Below are 23,070 nucleotides of genomic sequence, written 5' to 3'. Positions count from 1 at the left end.
AAAATGAATTTAAGAGTTCTTCACTTCCAAGGCAAGTAAAAGTTAAAAGTTAATGTCCATGAACCTAATCTAGGTTGACATATGTATTAAAAAGGCAGGGTTAGGCCTGCCAAATGGTTTATTTTGCCAGGTTGAAATGGCAATTTAGAACTGCACATATAGGCTTCAATGGAAGGCCTGAGACATGTCTAAAAAGCTACATAATTGGATGGCACAGTCAGTGCTGCAGGCCCACTATTATAATTTAATTTACAGGCCCTCTGTACATGTAGTTCCACACTTCTAGGGACTCACAAGTACATTAAAAGTGCCAGTTGGATGTATGCTAATTTTACTATGTTCAAAGAGGAGGGCACAAGCACTTTAGCATGGGTTAGCAGTGGTAAGGTGAAAAGAGTCTAAAAAGCCAACAAAAACGGGTACAGAAAACAGGAGGATGAAGGAAAAATGTTTGGGGATGACCATCCAGAAAGAGCCAATGTTTGGGGATGACCATGCAGAAAGAGCCAAAATGGACCCTGAAAAACTATCGTTAGACCAATCTTGCATCTCATGTTAACGCTCAAAAATCCACCTTTCTAGAGGATAGCATGTACTTTGACTCACATCAGTATGGCTTTAGAGCAAACATCAGCACTCAATCAGAACTTGTGGGTTCTCAGTGAGATTTGCATGTGCCTCGCTTTAGAACAGTCTGCCGTTCTTACAGTTTTGGACTTAGCAAAAGCCTCTGATAAGGTCTCTCATCCCATTCAGACATCATCTCTTATGGCAGCCAGTGTAAGAGACTGTCTTCTCAACTGGCTCATTTCTTTCCTTACCAATATATCCCGAGCTGCATGCCTGCCCACTTTTCAGCTTGAGTTTAAGGACATCAAATTTGGTACACCTTAGAACACCCAGATGGGTATAGGAGCACTCTATGCAAACTCAACTCAATTCCCTTCTCCTTGAATTACCAATACCAGGTGCATCAGTAATTCCACCGAGGTGGAAAACCTAGAGGGATTCGGAGTTGTTCCTATGACAGGACCCTCAAAAATGAAGAGTTACTCTCAGAATGAGTAGAACCAAAGGTGTTTCTCCGGGTAATTCGACATTTTACTCACAGAGTTTCACCTGGACATTTCAGAAGCTTTCAGGAACCGTAATATCCAAGAGAAACACCATGGGTATGCCGGTTTACAGAGGATCTCTTGATCTTAAAGGAGCAGGAATCTACTGTTAGTAGAACTGTCATGATTAGCGTGGGATGCTAGGCTGCAGTAGGCCCCAATGGTGGTCAGGAGTAAACACATAGGACATATCTGCTATGTTGCTGTACACTGGCTTCGCTCTCCGGCAAGGGTTTCACATTTAATAACTGCCTGTCACCTAGCTGTACAAACCAACCAATATATAACACAGGGGTTTTATCAATAAACAGCAACCTTGTCTCCCTCTCGCTATGGTACTCTCCTATTACATCCCAGGGGTGCTACATTTAGGACAGGGCTCTCAATCAAACCACTGGCATGTGTGTGTACACAGAGCAAATTAGTTGAACGCTGCACATGGCACCTCTTTACCCCTATATGCCAAACCTACCGATTCAGGAAGGAGACTACCAATTTCAAGACTAATCTCCCGCCTCCCGATTCCTGAAGAAACCCAATTACTGAATGAAGATCTGCTGGTGATAGGCTAGCATGAGCTCGGAAACGGTCTCGCTGACTCAGAGTGTGCACTGCCAGGGACCTGCTGCAGCCCAGTGCACAATCATTTTGTTGCACTCTTTGCCTACTAGTGTACTTACTCTGTGCTCCTGATAGGTAAGGGAAGAAACAACAAACTATATCTTGCCATTCAGAAATCCGATCCTGCAGCCTCACACTTGCAAGTTCAGTCCCTTTACTCTGCCAGTTGGGCAGATTCCATGCAGGCCAATAGACTCGATTAAGGTGGGAGACTCGATTTTTAAAGCCCCAAAAACGTTTTGCTAGCTATACGAAAGTTAGGAACCGTGATTTCCTAATTACGATTTTTTAAGTTTCATCAGCAATTCATAGTAGGTCGCAGATAGACCTACCTCATAAATATTAATGAGGTAGGTAGCAATTTGTGACCCACTACAACTTGCTGCCATCATAGGGATGGTGACCTGCTGTAGTCAGAAGACCAACTTATCTGTGATTGGTTTTAAATAAAGAAAGGCCAGCTTCAGCTCTGATGCGAAAGTCTATTTTGGCGCTGCACCAATAACCTCTTTCTCTGTAAATACCTTTACTCCCACCTTCCAACAGTGCCCCTCATCTCCCAACAGTCCCCCTCTAATGACCACCTCTCGGATTCCCTCACAGCCACACGCCACAAGTGCCCCTCATCTCCCCATAGCCCCTCCCCCATTGACCTCCTCCTCGGATTCCCTCACTACTACCCTCCACCAGTGCCCCTCATCGCTCCATAGCCCCTCCCACAATCTCCTCCTCAGATTCCCTCACTGCCACCCTCCAACAGTGCCCCTGATCTCTCTATGTAGCCCCTCCCACTACCTCCTCCTCGGATTCCCTCACTGCCACCCTCCAACAGTGCCCCTCATCTTTACGTAGCCCCTCTCTCATATGCATTCCATTTGTTGTATAGCGCTACTCATATCAGTGTAGTGTGTGTCAGTACTTTACACAACTCACCCATTATACAGAGACAATGAATCATACAAGTATGTAAATCAGTCTATAGGGAATGTCATATAAGCCAATGAGGATTACAAGGTGTATGAATCACATGTCATCCATACTGGTGGGAAGGCTATTTTAAGAGGGTTTGGTCTAGGGAAACACAACCTTAGGATTTAAAGAGTATTCCATGTTGGTCAGCTTTACTGATAAAAATGTATATCTGCCCAAACATACTCATTTTAGCAACACTAGAATAATAAAAGACTGGGTAAATTCTAACTATATCACAAAACAAAAAAAGCGAAGTTCTAACTATACCATTCATGTGTGTATGCAGCTCTTTGATGAAAGTTCACTAGTTACTGTCCTATGTTAGGATTGTACCTTCTGAACTGCAAGTAACACAAAGATCTATGTGACAAAGGCAGTAACCCACTGAGCTATCCAGGGCTTTAAGTGGGCCAGGTCTCACTGGGTCTGAGCACAAGCAGTTTTTTTTAAGGGGGTCTCGAAACGGGTCTCTATTGGGCTGTTTTGTGCGCTGGTCACAGGTATTCCGTTTTTTTCCGAACTGCAGTAACAGCAGTCTGCTGTCACTGCAGTCCAGAAAAAAGTGCCAGGGCACAAAACGGAGCCCGATAGAGACCCGTTTCGAGACAGCAGGCAAATTGGTGTACCCTGTTCACACTACTCACAAGTGAAAAGTTACGGCATGAAGCATGCCAGGTGAGGGTTGTAGGGGGGAAGGGAAATCCTTTAAAGAAAGTAATTTTCTCTCTGGATTTCCCTTCTCTTTTTAAAACTCAGGAACAGCAACATTGTTGTGATGTCACCAATGCTTTAAGTGGAAGCTTTTGTAATATTATATACAAGCCATAGTTGCTGTTCTTATCTTATGCAACTAACAAACATTGACAAAGCCAATAGTTATGACTTGTAGGTATGATGTTACTTGTTGTATCATAAACCTTGATGCAATGACAAAAACAGCAAAATACAAATTGGGCCGCACAATGCTAAACACAGATTTTTAACGTACTGTTTTTAAGCCACGTCCTCAATTACATTGGCCACGCCCCTTTGAGAGATCCCCCAGTTTATTCATCCCACTTAAAGCCCTGGAGCTAACCACATAGAATGCAGTTCATCAGCATTTAAACACTACTAACGGACAAATGATTGCTCTCCAGCAGGATCATATATCACCAGCGTTATCTGGGCATTTTGTATTATTATTGTTGTCCTGCCTCAGCCATGATAATGATAAAAACTGTTTAAATGAAACACACACGAAGTATGTGTCCTGCGGGACCTGTGCAGATTTTAAAAAGAAAAAAATGTTGTAACACATTCTCTTACCTACTCCATTAGTCAAACTTTGTGTCAAAGCCGCTGCAGGGGTCAGGAAAGGTGAATAGAAATAAACAAACTTCTTTTCTCCTGCACTACATAGAAAAAGAAATATCCACACAGCAGAAGAGTAGGCAAAGGTGACCATTGTCAAAGAAAGGATTTGTCACCTTTCGCCATGTAGAGATGAAGGGGTGAAAAAATAAACAGAGCCTCGTTAACATGTAAATTGTCTTTAAAGACCTGTGAAGTACTCAGGTGCGGGGCTGCCATAATCTCTAAAACTGTCTGTGTGCCCGGGAAGCTGTCTCGGCCGGGCTGACACACACGACGGGGGGTTGAAGCACTTTGATCCCAAAGGCGTTGCGCGCCTGCCTTCAAGCCCTCACTGCGAGGGACAAGGATTCTTTTTGGGTGGGCCAGGCTCATGTTTGGGTGGGCCTGGCCCACCCGGCCCACCCGCTAGAACCGGGCCTGCATGTAGCCCAGAGTCTGTTCGCGAAAGTCTAGACTTTTGGAAAAGACCTGAAAGCATAAATCGTTGGAAAGCCATAGTGAAATGGTAGGTAAAAGTACACCCTCTAATATTCAGTTCGCCAGTCGGCTGGTATGTTTCTAAAAACATTGTCAAGGCCTATAATGGCGGCACTCATTGGCCCTTTTCCTCTTCAGACATGTTGTACGTTAACCGGCTGAATATGTGTTCTCAAACTTGACAGGAACACAGCTGCCTTTGCTTACAGCTATAAATAAAAGAACGGACAAACAGCTAGCTGACCTCAAAACTGTTATTTCATTTCCCCTCTGCACTTGACGGGCGGTCTGCAACGTTCCACCAGAGGCTGCAGAAACGAGAGTGAAACGTCAGAAAATATGGGGCCTTTTTTCTACCATTAGTTCCTGAGACCCTAAATATGCCGTTAACGCTTCTATTGCTGACATGTTTTCAATTCTCTATGTGTTTTAGGCCTTCCATACTTCATTTAAAAACAGTAAACTACTGTGGTGAGAACACGCACTGGTTGGTGCAAGTGCCAGGTGCCACCTAAGGTTTATTTGATTCAGTATTTATTTATTTTTGCTGTTCCTTTTTTTCTATCCTTGTAATTTGCGGGAACTTTTAAGTTTACGCAAAGTTAACTTCTATTGTTACATTTAGTTTGTTCGAATTTTTCTATGACTAATTTCAAATGTGGTTCCTTGTGCTCCAAGGATGTATTTGGCTCCATGTATTCAGCTTTGTGTCCTTGTAGCCTCTCGGGGGTGCATTTTCCTGTTTAAATCATATTGGACTAAACCTTTTTCGCACCTAAATGTTGCTTTTGTGTCTAAAAGGTAACATTGACAGTTAAAATTCACAAATTAGGATTTCCAGAAAGTATGCACTGCAAACGTCACTTACTACTAGCGTAAGACTGCTGTATGGCAGCATTTCTGCAGTTGTAACTGTGAGGTTAGGACTGAAAGCATGGTGTTCCTAGGCAGGGTGAGCAATACTATGAAGCGGAGTAAATCAGCCAGTTTAGGTCATAACCAGCAGGGGGCATCAGATTACCGTTGGCAACTCCAACTATGGTGTTTTTACAGGGAGATGGACGATTGTCCAGCATTTTATTATGCTTGTACCATACCCATTATCTGGGAAGCAGACATTTGGGAAGGCAGTGGACACCCAGAGCATCATAACTGTAGGGTCATTCCCAAAAGTAGTTTCGCCTCATGTGTTCATGTAAATAAAATAATGGAAAAGTTTAGAGCAAGTGTGCAAATAAGTGAAAGCTTTCCCCCAATACCTCTGTGTGTTTTAGATTTGCAAGGATTGTCGTGGTAAAAAAAATATTATTATTTTTGATTTGGTCTCCTTGTTGTTATTTTAATTTTATTTGAAGGTTTTTATGTGTTTTAAGTCCTTTTCCTTTAATCTATGCCCCCCCTCTCCCCCAAAGGAGTTTGTAGCATGCAGCTCATGGATTTAAATCCAAGTTACAGGCCCATTAAAATCATTCCACAGTCTGTCGTGAGGGTGCGGACGGGTTCCTAACATTTACATTTTCATTTCAATGTTTTTACCATTGGTCTGAAGTTTTAAAAAAAAATCCTTGCCAACTTCATGTTGTTGGTTAAGTTTATAGATAGCAGAAAAAGGTCGGCAAATGTAGGTTCAGCAAGAAAACAGTCATTTTGCTGTACATTTTACTTCTAATTAATCCCTTCTCATGTTTGATGGATGCAACCCCGAACTCTCGTTCAATTGGAACTTGAAAGAATGACAGGAGGTTGGCAACAAGAAAAAAATCATCACATTGTGAAAGGCAAAGCGAGGCCTACAGTCTGGGCAAGGTCATTCATGCAGGGGTCACTGGTTGAGCATTTCTTTAGAACCCACAAAGAAGGCACGGATTACCAGTTGGTTAAACTAGATGCAGCATTATCCAGTATTATCCATAGTGGGTGATATTACTAGCCAATTAACATGTATTACAAGTTTAAAGCTCGGAATGGGGAATAACGTGGTTCCCAGAATTACTGGATCGCTATCTGCAGGTTTCTCCCAAACTCCAGACCCTATCTGCTCAGATTTTCCACCTACTTTTTTAATCAGGTGGAAAATTTGAGCAATAAAGCAGGTGACACTATCAAACATATTATCCTATGCGGTAAAAAAAAAAAGTAGTCGTAGAGGATGGTAATATTGAAGAAAACCTGTGGAATTACTACTGAGCACAACTCATGTTGGAACTAGTAAATCAATACCATATGTGAAATTGCGAATAGCTTCTGGTAGTTCTTGCGAATACTATGATTACTACCAATAACTCACAAAGTTTCAGAATGTGACTTTAAAATCAAGACTTTTATGACCCTTTTAAGTTGATGTGAGAGAAAAATATTGCCTACACCTGGAAAGGTTTGGGAGCAGAGTATTCTGGACTAAATGTCGTCTGACAAATATATTGTGTCTTAATGTTTGTATACAAAAAAACTCCCTAATCGAGTAAATAATGAAAAATCTACATTCTAATTGTACAATCTTTTTGTGAGCTATAGGACAGCAGATTTATGTCAGGTGATGTTTTTGTAAAAAATATTCTGACATGTAACCTCAGGAAAACAGTGTTAAAGTTTATGTGTGAGAAAACAACACACTCATTTTCAGTGTCAACTAGAACACATTGGCATTTGGGGAGATATAAATGCCAGTCTGTAAGGAAAAGTTGCGTTAGCGCATAGATCTAGCGAAAATGGGAAACTCCATAACTGCATAGGTCAATAGCAAGGTACTGGGCTAAATTACTCATGAATAATAAAAACTTTGTAAAGCACTACTTCACACCATTATACTTGTAGAAACCTCACTTATGTAGGCTTTATAAATGTTTCCTTGCAAGTATAATATGCAAAATAGCAGATGTGAAATATAACATACCTCCTCACTACAAAAGCAAAAACAAAAAAAACAGGTGATGCCATCATGTGGTACCAGAACACCGAGGCCTAAATATATCTGGCAAAATGTGGTGTCCTAAATATCGCTTACAAAAACATCACCCCACTGAAGTTAATAATAGGAAATCGACATCCAAAAGAGTCATGTTTTTGCCAACGTTATTTATGTAAGACATCATTTTTGTAATCGATATCTGACAAACAGCAAAGCAAGAGAGGCTTAATGGCATTAGGTAAATTACAAAATTCAGACAACTATGACTTTATAAAGCTTCCATTGAGATTTGATGATGGGCACAATTAGGAGTGTGTGCACTGCTGCAGTGTCAGCTCAGAACACAGTTGTCTTCAGGCACAGAAACCCTAATGGATTATCCTCAACTCTGCTATGCAGCACACCTGGTATGTATTTAGTAGATTCACTGATTTCCTTCTTTGTCCTTCAGCTGTTTCCTCTTGCCTATCCTCAGATGTTTCTTGCCTCCTTCCTAACTCTACCTATCTTTATGGTATTCACTCTATTCTCTCTTGTATATCATGGTTTCAGATCATATCGCACCCTCCTACGACAATCAGTCACACTTCTACACCCATTGTACCTGGATTCAAGAATATCTCACCCCTTGCGTCCACCTCAGGCTTCCCTCCAACACAAGTTCTTTAACTTCACCTCTCCTTGCAATGCAATGTTCCATCCTTCCAACCTCAACTTGTAAGTCCTCATTCCCCCTAAAATAGCTATCATACTATTGCAAACAAAAGTTTGGGATTCTAGAAATTCACCCAGAGCTAAATAAGTGGTACACTTACCCATACTAGTTTCCCACCGGTGTTACAATGTTCATGTTCCTTACTAAATCCAGGTGGCACGGCAAATCAGAGACGTTTTAAGGCATGGGTAAAGAGGGCTCTGGCCCAGGGTTCCAGCGTATCAGCTCTGTTCTGCAGAGTCCTGTCCTGGTTGCCTTGATTAATTCTTAAGCTGATTCTTTTAAATACCGGTGTCCTTCAATTTGTTTTTAACGTAGGTGATGTGTTTGAATCTATTACAGACATTTTGCAGGGAAATGTGTTCAATGCTTCATGCAACATAAATAAAAAAAGTTTATTTTAGATCAAACCTATACCATCCATATGAGAAATGGAGGGTGTCACAGAGATTATTTGCACTAATGTTAGTGAGCTGCTGCTGCTATGTTACAATATTGAAAACACAAGTCACTATCCCTGAATATCAGATGCAAACACATTTAGAATTTGGTCAGAGTGCTTGTGCACTGTCAATGACCTGGCCAAAGAGGACATGAAAGAGCTGAAATTAGATCATGAATACAAAGCTGTTCCAAACAGGGGGCCCCAAAATACATTTGACACAGGGCGCCCCAAATCCTTATGTGGTAATGTCATTCAGTGATGTTCTCATTGACCATACATTTCTAGACAGTGTTTCCACACTATTATAATATTTGAAATTTAACCTAATTGCAACATAAAAATATATTTTTTAATTTACCAGAAGAAGAAATAAATGTATACACTCTAAAAGTGGAAATGAGAAACCAAGTTTTTTTACCATAAGCAGGTAAAATACAGTGGGATTTTTGGAAAAGTTTGAAGGTAATAAAAGTAGCAACACAAAAAGACTATGGCTGGAATGCTGAATATTGTCAAACTTTCACCCACAATATAGAGATCTGGGCCTCAATCTATTGTTTTTTGCTCACCATGCCATTCCACTTTGGACCCAGCCATATGCAAATCAGTCTTGACCCTGCTCCTCATGGGAATAGTCCAGCCCGGACTGCCACGCCAAGTCCTCCCTGGACCAGAAACCAGCATCCTGGGACCGGTTTCTGGGTAGCATTGAAGCAAAAGAACGATGGATTTAACCCAGATCTGTGAAGCGGGGTGAATGTTTGACAATGTTCTGCATTCCGTCCATCATCTTTTTGTGTTGCTATAGTCATCCTAAGTGGGAAGAGGAAGCCCAGACTTGGGTCCCGTGCTCACCATACCACTGGATTCAAGCTAGCCTGACTGATGAGGGGTGATACCCCGACACCAGTCCCAGGATGATTGTTTCTGGTCCAGGGAGGACCCGATATGGCAGTTCAGAATGAATTTTTTTCACCGGGAACAAGGTCAAGACTGATTTGCATATGGCTGGGTCCAAACTGTGGTGGCATGGTGAGCAAAAAAACTATGGATTTAACCCAGATGTGTGACTGGAGATGAATGTTTGACAATGTTCAGTATTCCATCCATCATCTTTTTGTGTAGATAATGAAAGTATTTCACACTGATGTATTTCATGACCACAGAAAAAAAATGTAATGGTCTGGGGTGTCTTTTTTTGATAATAAGAATGCATGGTAGGGGATAAAGTACCCCTGCAGTGAATGTTAAGGCGATTGCAAGCCACGAGGAGTTAATGGCCCTATAGAGGATCAAAGACGTAGGTAGAATTCCTTTATCACATTATGGAATTCCGAGGTGACTTGCAATATCCTTATGATGTACGGCATCAGGTTTTTATTCCTCATAATTAAGGCCACTGGAATTCTGCAATTCTGCAGGCACTGTGTTTTTCACGTAAGTATGAATTTGCCACACAATCAATCATCTGTTGCATAATCTACAGATTTTAACAAGAAACATTTATCACCTTATCCACAAACCACTCAAATCCTTGGATCCAGATTTATCAAAGGATTGCATTGCCCTTGCATCAAGCATGGTGACGCCATGGCAACACAATCCTTACGACAAGTTTCCCAAGCCATGCAAAGCCACGTTGGCTGGCCCTGTGTGACTTGGTAAATTTGGAGTAAAGCAAGGCAGTGCAAATCGCTGCATTACTCTGCGCCAGGAAGGCGTTACATGGGTGGAGAGTGGTAAACCTGGGAATTCATCAAAATTGTATGCCTTCCAGACAGAGGTGAAAGGAGGCAAAATAGCTTTATTTCTCCTTGTTGTTTCCTCTTTTTAAGTGTGCTTCATTCTAAGAATTGTTTCTGTGCAGGAAAGTGTCCCTTTCTGCACAAAAGCAATCCTTCCTTAAAAGCAGACACCCTGGCACCATGGCACAAGCAGTGGCGTAATGAAACTTGAGGGAAGCCGCCTGCAAAGTACATTATTAAAATATTAGTGAATTCCATGTAATGACTTCTCTGTGATGTGCCTATAATAAACACCTATCCTCTTAACGCACTAATTACCTCTTCACCACTCACTCTACTAAATCTGCATTGTCACTCCTCACTCTGCGTGTTTGACTAGAAGAGTGACCCTACTCTCACATACATGGGTAGGCATCCTGACACATGACTGTCTATTCACTCACTTCCTCAAATCCTCATGCCTATGCACTGTACACCATACAATATTTAGAGCACATCTCCTAATTTCAGTCACACCACCCAGCACACTCCACGAGACATCAAGAAACCCGTAAGAAATCTGAGTACTTTTCAAACCCATTAAAAGTGTGAAGCACTATATAAATGCTACTGCGGGGAATGAGATTTTAATATCTTTTCTGATTACCTAGATACCTATCTCATTCTTCCTTTTGGATCGATTATTTTCTGTCATTGAGTAAAAGACAAACCCCACATAGGTTAAATCAACCCCATAGACTGACGCAACTCTGAAGAACCACTTACGACTGATAAAGTTTTTAAAGTTTAATATAAAATCAGAATTAGTTGCATATACAATCCTCTCAGGATAAGATTCAACAAGTATACAGGAATTAAAAGGAACATAAATTCCCTAAAGAATCTAAGTCTACAAAAGAATACAATTAAGATCAATTCCAGAATCAACAGATTAAAAAGCATAGACACAAAGTGGTTCCGTTGCGTCATCTACAAAAAGAGAATAACAAGTTAATTCTGTCCCTACTCTATACTAGGTGGCATCCCTACTTCACAAGTTCCTTACCTAAAAAAGGTGTCAGCAGTTTGACTTCCAAAGAAGTTCAAACTCTCTTAGCCTCTAATGGTAACTTATATCGAGAAACAGTACCCTCTCTGCCTACCCATCTGCTCTCTAAGGGTCCTCGGCCTACTGCTCTCTTGCGCTCTTCACTCTCTGATCTTCTGTTCTGCGCTCTGAGCTCTTCGCTTGCTTCTCCCCAGGGTGCTGTCCCTAAATACACAATCACAGTATGGGTGGAACGCCCCTTGACGCCCACCACATATACATTTACACATGCTCTCATTCTTGGGTTTTTCCATCGCTTCATCTCTTCGCGTCGTCCGTTAAGTTGACCTTGCTTCTTAGGCACCATCTTCGTCTTCTTGCTGGTGACTTCATTGACATTCCAGTTGACACTTTCAGAGCAAAGTCTATCACCTCAACAGAACTCCATTCTTTACGTTTGTGTTCGTAACCTCGTTTGGTCCTGTGAACGGTCATTTCTAAACAAGACCCAAATTCCAAGCGTCTCTTATCTCACTTAGGCCATAAACTTCGTCCAGCATTGTCACCTTAAATCTAACAAGACCTTTGACTCTTGTCTCGCACGTACAGATCAAGGCTATCCCCTATTCCTGTGAGCCCACTAAATTACATACAGCGGACTACGCTCTTGCGAACTCTTGGTCAGTTAGGTTAAAATCACACATGACCACACTTTTCTAACATTCCTTCAACTCTTCTACACAGTATAACCTTTAACACACATTTATATATAATTGAATCAGCAAATCAGTGATTATACTTGAATCCATGTTACATAAAATACAACGTTTATATTCTCGTGCTTACACCGTGCTATATAGTCTGCACATTTCTTTACTTTACATTTCACCGCTTCTTTCTCCGTTTAATAATTACATACGTACATTCAGTTTAGCACGTTCTACTGTTCTTAAGCATTTCTATACATTTCTATATTAGACCACTATATATACTGTCTTTCTAATGCATATTCTAAAGTGAATACAGATACATTTCCTATTACTTAGGTTACATCGGCTAACTTATACGCTACAAGTGCTCCTTCATGTTACAACTTCTACGTTTATGCGATATGCTTGTAAATATGGTACAGATATATTTTTCATTCAAATTGCGCTCTCTCACTACAATAAAGTAAAAACTGAGGGATTACCCAGAAGCACCATCACCTTGCAACACTCTTCCATCTCAAGACTACATTCTGCCTACTGTGATATCACATTCCAGATTAAATCACCTGCTGTCACCAACCAAGACTGTATTCACCACAATATGTGGAAACAGCTATAACTAGTGCGTGTGAAACAGACCAGCCCTTTTTATCCAGATAAACAACCAAAAGAGATTGGATGTTCTACAGGAAAACGTTTTCTGATCACAGCTGTGGCTCTTATAGGCACTATATGTGGCGAGACTGTTGAGATTTCAGGCTCACACTCTCCCAAATGAAAGTGATCGTTTCACACCTTAATACATCTCAAACACAAAATAGGGATGACTTGGACCAACATAATTAGAATTCCCTGTGTCACTGAATATGGAGTAATTGTGCACGTGCTCAGCATGAATGCATCATATTGTTCACAAAATGTGTAACTTCCCAACGTTCTCCTATTGTACCACTCGAAGGTAATTAGACAAACGCAGTATATGAATCATGTCACAAAATCAATATCATGCATCATATGATTCAGTTAGCTAAATCAAATCAAAGCCACTTTCCTCTGTTGTCCAAAAGTATAATTATTCTGATATAAGTAAAGGTTCACTATGTACGGTGAAAAAGGTGCAGATGACGCAGAACTCATAAAAGTATACATATATGTAAGAATGCGGTCCCATGTTACATGGTGATATGTGCGAGATACTAGATAACTTTTGGCACTCTACACTTGAAAGCCAACTATTAATTCAAATTCACCAAATGCCCGATTATATCATTGCTGGAGTATTGGTCTATGAGAGGTGCGATTTCAAGTGTTCAAAAGTAAATCTATGTCTCAATGCTGGTTGAACAGTCATTAATATTAAAGAAATTGAGGTCAAAATGGTGTCCCTATTTTTCAGACTGGCTTAGAAAAATGCATAGAGTTCGACAAGGTGAAGAAATCTAAGCCAAATGGGTTAGGGCCACCCAAAAGTGGGATCCGATATTTTTATAATGCATGGTAAATCAGGATTATGATCTGCACTTTCACACTTTGTTATTCAGCACTTTATAGAAGATAAATTAGTCAATGTTGCCAGGTTTAAGGCTATCGAACCATTGCACTTTCTATTTCTACATGCCTTGCACTTTTTGGAATTGTAAGAAGGTATAGTATGTTGTAATATGTGATACTTAATTCAATACCTTTCTCTCCTTCACAATATAATGATGTATTATAGTATTTGCCTCTACAATTTGTACTGACTGGGTATTTAAAATATTTATTATTGAATTTGTACCTGTGGGGGGAGTGTGGGGGGGGGGGGGGGAATGAATGTAAAGAACTGCGCAAGACCCAAGGTGGATACTGTACACAGTTACATAAGTTTGTCGCTAGGAATAAATCATAAATCAACCATGGGGCAGGGTTGTCGACGTTTTGACCCAGTGTGATTTAGGGTGCCTCGTCAGGACCTCCTTATCATTTGTCTAATACACCAATACATTGATGACCATACAAATCGGAACAATCAACTGAAAGGTACCGTCAAATAAATCGGCAGAAGCTGTACCAATGCGGAGCATCACCGCACAATACTCTCAATGCGTCCCACGGGGCTACAGTTGATATTTAGTATATTTACCCAGGACACGTGGGTATATAGTCTTCATCCTTATTAATTTTACACCTCACAAGTATGGGAGCAGGGTTTCCTTCCAGTAACCTGAAATGAGTACCATTATGTTTATTCACCATCTGTACAATGTCTGCATTGCCCAACAGCTCATGTACATAAATGTGTATAGTGTGTAGAGCCTCTTGGCCAATATTTGCTTTGTACAGCGCCTTTTTACACTGCACCTGTTCTTAAAGAGCCGGTTAGAAAGGTGTAGTTATTTCTTACACTTGAGTAACGGGAGTTCAGTTGTTGATTTAAATTCAAGAAAGTATGTCAGTCAGTCAAAAAAGCTTTATTTCGACCGTATAGGCCATAAAAAGCACATAAAAAAGACAATACAATTTGAAAAAAAAGAGAAAACATTAGAATATATCATCATAAAAACTATGAACATTAGTGCTACATTAAAAAATAGTACATTTCTAAGTTGTGCAAAGTTTTCCAGTACATTCTTGAGTACGTTCCCTCATGGCAACTCACTGTACTATGATTGGGTACGGTGCAATGTACACAACAGAGTTTGACGATTCTACCTTGAGTGTAGAAAGGGATAGAGTAACACATATTTAAACAAATAACCAATTCATTGGTAAGTAAAACAACTGTCGGTTGTTAAAAAGCTTTTGACTTTATCTGATAGATATATGTAGCAGTGTTGAAAAATCCACCTTAAAAGGAATAGTATTAGACAAATAAAAAACCTAGAGGGAGGGTAGTTACAGTAGAAATGATCATACAATGAATATGTGAAAACATGGCTTAGCAGCATATGTAAAGGTTGCTAGGAGCTAGAAGTTTCCTAAAAGTATTTTCTTTAAAATAGCTCTACGAATGCACCACATCGAGTGTAGGTACCGAGAAATGGTGAACACAATAAGTGTATCGGTTTCATGCTTAAAAAGCCTGTGCACCTCTATGTAGTGTCTGATCCCCATGTTTCTGCAAAGTTGTAACAGCCACCAAGACCTTGGCTTTCCATAGGCAGGGCAAAAAAAAAAACTGTGTGTGTATGTCTGGTTGTATGCTTATATGTGTGTGTTAGTGAATTTGTGTGTGCATGGGTGCATGTTTTATATCTGTGTGTGTTCCTGAATGTCTGTGTGTGCCACACTGTGTGTGTTTGTGTATGTTTAGGAATATCTGTGTGTATATGGGTGTGGATGAATCTGTTTGTGTGCGGGTGCGTGTTTGTGTGTGTGAGATTGAGAGAACATTTGTTAGTGTCTTTGCATGCACACCTGTGTGGGTGTGTGTGTAAGTTCTTCCCGTTTGTGTGGTTGTGTTGAATATATTCTACGGCACACTTGCTTGAACACCAGCCAAATGCAAGTTCATTACCTGAGATTTTTGAAAGACTGACAAATAACCGTTAAGCATCATGAAAGTTGAAAGCATTTTCAAGTTAACCCAGGGCACCCTGGTTCCCAGTGTGAAGGCCTTGGCTTCTAAACCAAGACAAAAGGCTTAAGAAAAGCAAACAATTCTTCGAATTTGTGAACTCGCGTTCACGATCCTTCAGGGTTTACAGAAAATAATTCAGACTGGCAGTAATTATTATTTTGATGGCTGTCAGTTTACAGTTGGCAAGTCTTGCTTAAAATACCCCTTTCCCTCTGTATTTTCTCTGTTACAATGAGATTAGCAACGCCTGGACGGGAGCGCTCAGCAAAGCGGTACAGAAACACCAATTCACGAATCACGTCGAATGACCATTACAAAAGAACAGAGGCGACACAAAATATATAAATTGCCACCAGCGGTCCGAGAAAGTTTAAGAGAAACATTAAAGAATGGTTAAGGATTTACTAAATGGAATTTTTTTTAAACACATACTAACTTTCTCAATGATTGGCTAAAAAAAAACAACAACAAAACATGCCATTTAAACCACGGATTATTTTGACACAGAATTGAGTTTTTCAGGCTTCTCTTGAAAATGTTCACAAACAAAAATGTTTAGGGGTCACCCCCTTACCCACCCAGGGACTGCGTGACGTTCCTATGGCTCTCCAGACGTCATGACGTACCCTGAAGCATGCACTCCGGCGCCGCCGCTGGTGAGTGAACCTCCACCGGCCTGCACGAGACGTTAGCCCCGTCATTCACGCTACAGTGACGCTGGTGGTTTGGTTTCCTGTCAGAAGCAGGCGGTGAATCTTACTGGTTTGTTAGACTTACTAATCAGAACCTTGAATAGTCAAGCTCCCAAAATAGAGATTAGGACGGCAATGAGGATGCAAAAGTAGGTGGCCTAAATTTTATGAAGATTTAATGGTGAGACAGAATTTAAAACGAATTAGTGCATATTGGCATTGACAGAAAACATGCCACATGATGATAGTATGTGTTAGCTATATAGTGCTGTCATAAAAAAAAATTTTGATGCATCAAGTCTCTTATGTGGGTAAATGTTATCTTTTATTTTAAAAAATTGAATCGGGCTTTCAGAGTAGCGAAAATGTTGTGTCTAAAAAGAGAGAAAGTCAAATTATATTTTGAACAAAACTGAAAGAGCCTGCAAAAGTATTTTATGTTTTCTTGCGTTCTTGTTGCGTCAGGGCCAGAGCTGCCGACTTTGTTACTGGGTAACCAGGATTGAGCCTCGACTTTGGCTCAGCATCATGTATGTAATGGACACGTCATGTAGCAGTCCCTCCCTAGGGGCAGTGTCTAGACCCACCCATCCAATAAAGACGTCAACAGTCAGGTGACCGGGTGCACGTGCCCTGGGCCAGTCATACACCCACTCAGGGCCAGCGCTAGGCATGGGCAGTATGGGCAGCTGCACAGGGCCCGCCGCGCCTGCTTGTAGCCAGCCTCACACCTTTAAAGACACCACAGTTTCGAGGCCCAGGGACCCCTTAAGAATTTATCATTTTTCTTTTTTAACAATCTCTCCTGCTGGTTCCTCTCTGTGGGACTAATGGCTGCATCTGCATGTTGATGCCATCAATTAGACAGGTAATTAAAGTGCCCTTGCATGTGAAGTGAGCCTGCCCCTGTATGAATAAAAAGCAAAATATCTTGCAGGGCACAGAGCAAAATATAGAATGACGGCCCATCACAATGGAAACTGCTCACCTAGGATGAGGGGAAAGGGAGCAGAGAGGTGAATAAAAGGGTAAGACAAACAATAAAGTGAAGGGGGAGCAGATAGGTGTGAGTACGGCAGTGAGACAAAAGGTCCACGCTAAGGAGCAGAATCAACATGTATAAGTGGATGGAGCAGGGCTTAAAGTCTGCTGGGCCACTGAAGTCTTTGACCCAAAATATATAAAATGCACCCAACTAAAATGGACTTTGATAATGGCCCTTATCTGGCCCTATATTTATGTCCTTAACTTTGACTGCAAAAACATTGATCTAGTATCTGAACAATTAATGTATAACACGTAAGCAGGGTCACACTGGCCTATAAGGCAATCAGGCTGTGCCCAACTGTGTAATTTGTCTGGTAGGCCTTTAAGTGGGCCGGTCCTGCCAGTGCACAGCACCAGCAGTTCTAATAAGCAGGTGCTGAGACGGGTCCAATTGGTCTCTCCATATTTGCCCTCACCCTCAGAGTGAAAAAATTAATCATAACTCTACAGCAGTGCCACCTTCGATGCCTTTAATGTAACTTCAAAGAGACTCGTTATAGTTCTTTCACAGTTCCATCATTTCAGAACTGAAGCATTTTCAATATTATATACAACAAAGCCATAGTTGCTGCATATTCATCTTCATCTTATGTAACTAACAACCATTGGCAAGGCCAATAGTCCTGGCTTATTGTAGATGTAATGTTACTTCATGTATTATTTATCTGGAAGCAATGTTAGAAGCAGCAAAATACCAATCAGGCGGCACGCTAGGCTTTGCACAGATTTATAGCTTACATGTTTTCAAGCTACGTCATTAATTACATCAGCCATGCCCCTTTGAAAGATTCCCCATACCCCCCAGTTTTTTCATCCCACTTAAAGCCCTGCTGTCAGGTCAGTATGTAGTCTGTTATTTTGGCTCTGTTGACCTGCTTTATGGTCAGGTGAGCCGGTTTTTATTGTTGATTTTCATGATATTAAAGCAAACATTCCCTGCAGCAAACTCAACTCAATTCAGTCTTCCATACCTTACAAAAAATCTCTTTAGAAGTTGAAAACTGCCTAGTTTGCAAACATGGGACACTCTGATAGCTACCTAACTCACTAATGGGGGCCCCTTTTATTTTAGTATCGGGGGTTATTTTCTAGCCCAGTCTGACTCTGCATGTTAGACCGGGCCACTGGAATTATGTGATTGTGCGGCGGCTGCGATTTTTGCATAATTATACAGTATACTGGGTCTAAGTCACAAGTTCAGGCTGACCACAATGGAGTGTGGGTCAGCTACAGTACTGAGTTCAGCCCGCTGACAAAGTACCATGGTGCCTGGGCATCAAAATGCAAATTCCCACGTCGAGCTGCACGGGCTAGCGTTGAGGAGTTGTCAATAAAGAGCTGTGATGCGAGGTCCGGCGTCATTGTTGAGGAAGCCTTTGGGGCTGTAAACACTTGCGCTTCACTGCGTCTGTACTGAGGACGAGATGCGTCACTCTGGGCTGGTGTCGATGTCTAACTGTGTCGGCGGCGAAGGGACCACTCGGGCTTGCGAGGACTTGCTCTGCAATGTGCCGGCACTGAAGACGAGATGTGTTGAGCTGGACCGGTGTCACTTTCGAGCTGCTTTGCACTGCGTTGAGATGTGTGGAGTTGCATCAAAGTCGATGGAGCCTGTTATGTCCCTTTGGCTTGAACAGTGGGCCAATCGACTGACCCTTGAAGATTTCCTGGGTTCCTGGGTCCACACAGACAGGCTTGCCTCAGCAGGGCAGCCCACAGCAGCATAAGAGTCCTGATGCAGAGCAACAGTAGACTTTTGTGAGAAAGTGCCATCTTTCTTGCATGGTATGCCCCCACTTTTTGCTGATGTGCTTTTACTGAGTGTGCCCTGGGCTCCTGCCAATCAGGTGCCCAGGGCCTGTGTTCCTTCCCTAAAACTGTATTGAAGCTAAAACCCAAATGGCATCTCAGGCCACATGTCAGCCCCTGGTCAATGATACCCTAGGTACCCAGGGCCTTGTGACCAGAGAAGACCCCTAAGGGCTGCAGCACTTATTGTGCCACCCTTAGGGGCCCTTTACCCTGACACACAGACACACTGCCTTTGCAGGCTGGGTGTCCTGGTACAGAACTAAACAAAGAGTCAACATGGCACACATCCATGTGTGCCATGCCCACAAACCCACTGCCCTAGCATACATCAGTCACCCCTCTAGCTGGGTGCCCCATGCCAGTGGTGTGGGCACAGGCGCATGAGCCCTGTGCCCCTACAGTACCCCGGGCCATTCCGGAGCATTGTAAGTGCAGTGGTGCCATTAAGAGTATATGGTGCTGGGAGTTTGTCATTACGAACTCCACAGCACCATAATGGCTACACTGAAGACTGACAAGTTTGATATCAAACTTCTCAGCACATTAAACCCACACTGATGCCAGTGTGGGATTTAATGTAAAATGCACTACAGAGGCCATCTTAGAGATGCCCCCTGAAACCTAACCTACAGTCTACGTCATATCTGAGAGGCTGTCTAGGCTGCCACACAGCAGACATGTTGCTGAACCCCTGGGTGGAGAGCTCCCGCTCTCCTGGGCCTGCAACAATGCACACCCTGGGCGAGGTGCTAGGTCTCCTCCCCCAGGATGGGTCGGGGGAAGCTTCAAAGGCATACAGCCTTTTTGAGCTTCTCCAGACAACTTGCTGTACTCAGCAATTGGCCCCCACCCGTTCTGACCCCCACTCTGGCGGGAAGACTGGCGGGAAACCCTACGTGAGGAAAGGGGATGTGCCAGCCTGTGCCAACTCCACCCCTCAGGTGGAAGAGGCGAGGAGGAAGCACAACTCTGGGCTCCGGCCATCTTTAGGATGGGGAACCCTGCCCAATCAGAGCTAGGCTCCTGCCCCCCTCCCACACGAGAGGAGCAGGATAGGGGATGTACTCACCCCAGGACAGGGACCTATTGGTCCCTGCCCTTCCCCTACCTGTAACGCCCCTAAATGTAGTAATTCGGGGCACACTGAACCTTCCTTCCTCAGATCCCAATTTCGAAACAAGAGAGAAAACCAAGAAGAAGAAGACTTGCCATGCAGCTGCTAACAAGAGGACGACACCAACTGACTTGGCCCCAGCACTACAGGCCTGTTGATCCTTGAAACTGCTCCTGCTAAATCCAGGCGTTTCCTGCGGACAGCAACCTCGAGAACCCCGGAGGACCTGCCTGCCTTCAGCCTCTCTACAGACTGGGACTCCCACGAGCAGTGGTTCTGCTCAAACAGCACTACCCCTGGTGTAATGTAATGGTGATACTTGTAAAGCGCACTGTTACCCCATCTCGGGGTGTCCTGGCGCTGAAGACCGCTGGGGAACCCGTCCTGGCTTTCCCTGTGAGATGGTCCCTTCTGGGTATCTCCAAGGTGAAACCAGGCATCCCCGGCATCTGTGGGGGGCCGTTGTAGAGATGAGGCAAGCTTAATGCCCAGAGTTGCTGAGTGTGATCCCTGGTTAGAGTAGGCACCGAGGCGAGAATTATCGAGTCTGTTGACCATGGTACACAACCCTGCCGCGTCGGGAATTGAACCCTGGTCCCGGGCCGTTCTCTGCTTACGGGTCTGCCGCCTCTAACCAGTGAGCCACACCACTCCTGGTGCCAGCCAGGAACGGCAATTCCAGCCCACTCTGCACCAGCCGAGCCCGGCCTGTGCCCGAGTGGACAAAGACCCTGAGGACGTCCCCCCGGTGATTGTGACCTGGAATCCAGTGGCCAGGGACTCTCCTCGACGACCCAGACGACGCCTGCAGCCTCAGAACCAGGGACCCTTCCTACCGCGACCAGCAGAGGGTAAGATTTCCCGACGTCAAAAGACACCCCTGCACCCGGCGCTCCCCGGCCTCCTGTGCCCAACTCCGGGGTGCATACCTATCCTCCAAGATTCCAACTTACCCCTCGAAGTTTTGATCGCTCCGAAGAATCTTCGTCCCGAGCCTGCAGCCTTTGTTCCCTTTTCAAGATCGCCATTGAATAACATTGAGCGCCCGACGGCTCTAAAGCACCCTGCCGCTCGAGTGCCCCAGGCAGTGCAACCTTTGTCCTATCCTACTTCCCCATTTGCCCTGAGCAAGAGAACCGGAGCCCAGCTCCCACAGCCACGTGGCCTGCTAGCCAGCAGCCACCAACCGAAGGCCCCCTGCCTCTCATTGGAAAACATTGGGCCTACCTACCTTTGCACCTGGCTGCCCATGTGCCGCTGAGGGTGTACCAACTGTACCTACCTGACCCTGAGAGACCCCTGAGTCTATGCCAAGAACCTTAACTCTGCCAGTCGAGTACTTACCTAAAAGCCGATAACTCACTTTTCTTCCGTAGGCTAACATTGACTGGTTTCACTTGGAAATTCTTCTAAGTGTGGAGTTTTGGAACTTTAAAATATTCATCTAAAATCAGCCGAACAACGAATTCCGATTTACTCACCTGTTATCAGGAGAGACGTCAGCGCTGCATCTTGTAGCTCAGTACTGACCCTGAAAAGTAATTTTAACCATAGTTACCAGTAACTTGCATTTCCTTCCATAGGATATCATTGCCTGCTTTTTGCTGAAAAAGTTTCTAAGGGTCGATTTTTGAAACTTACAAATATTCTTCAAAAATCGTGCCAACGATAAAAACTGAATTACTTGCCTGTTTTAGATAGATGTCCCAGTGCAGAACCTATTATTATTATTATTGTATTTCTTATATAGCGCCAGAATCGACCCCCGAAGGGGTATCTCCGCGCTTGCCTTGGGAACCCGTCCTGGTTTTTCCCTGTGAGATAGCCCCTACAGGGCATCCCCAAGGTGAAAGCCAGGCATCCCGCCACGGGGGGGGCCGTTGTGGAGATTAAGCAAGCTTAATGCCCAGAGTTGCAGAGTGTGAACCCATGATTAGGTCAGGCACCGAAGCGAGAATTATCGAGTCCGTGGACATTTGAGCTCAACACCCTGCCGCGTCGGGAATCGAACCCTGGTCCCGGGTCTGACCTCTGCTTCAGGGTCTGCCTGCTCTAACCAGTGAGCCACACTTCTCCACCTAGGTGCCCAGCACTGGATTAAAAAAGTAACGTAAGCATACTTTACCTGCAAACTGAATTTACTTCCATTGGATAACATTGGTAATTTTATCCAGAAAAGTTTCTACGTGTCAACTTTTAAAATACAATAATATTCCTTAAAAATCACTACTGTAACCAAAAAGCTTTTACTTAACTGTTTACAGCTCATGTCCTGGGACTGAATGTAGGATCCAGTCCTGCGGTTAGAAAAGTAATCTACAAAGCAATTAATTGCATTTAACTAGAAAATCCCATTGAGCTCAATGTTGCATTGTGTTTGAAATTGTGTTGCCTATTGCAACACACTGTCACATTGTATTCAAAAGTCTATTGCTTATTTGAAAAGTATTTAACTAGAGTAATCCATTCTGAGAAAGTATGTTTTGATACCTTGCGGTTCTAAAATAAAACAACTATATCTTTTGGTACAAAACAATTGGCCTAGAGTTCAGTTCTTGAGTGTGTCAGACCATTTGATGACTGACTGTGCACATCAACTGCTTTACACTGTCCTCTGATATTGCCTTACTGCTCGACCAAGCTACCACTTTAGAGAGTAAGGTTATATCTAACTTTAGCCTCTGCCAAACCTCTGGGGACTGTGGTCTCTGTACACACTTTACCTTACTTTGGGCCAGTGTATACAGAGTCACTT

General features: G+C 43.0%; 1 protein-coding gene across 1 annotated transcript in view; it reads right to left on the bottom strand.

Moving 5' to 3' along the window:
• The window catches only part of BLK (BLK proto-oncogene, Src family tyrosine kinase), a 369,223-nt gene extending 352,924 nt beyond the window's left edge, over positions 1-16,299 (bottom strand). The window contains exon 1 of the mRNA XM_086926186.1: positions 16,277-16,299. The gene's annotated coding sequence lies outside the window, so the exon portion shown is untranslated. The remainder of the gene's footprint in view (positions 1-16,276) is intronic.
• Positions 16,300-23,070: the final 6,771 nt, after the last annotated feature.

This window comes from Lissotriton vulgaris, chromosome 6 (assembly GCF_964263255.1).
Source record: "Lissotriton vulgaris chromosome 6, aLisVul1.2, whole genome shotgun sequence".
NCBI classification, from domain to species: Eukaryota; Metazoa; Chordata; class Amphibia; order Caudata; family Salamandridae; genus Lissotriton; species Lissotriton vulgaris.
Note: the sequence above shows the minus strand (reverse complement) of the source record. Positions and strands in the feature narration are given on the sequence as shown.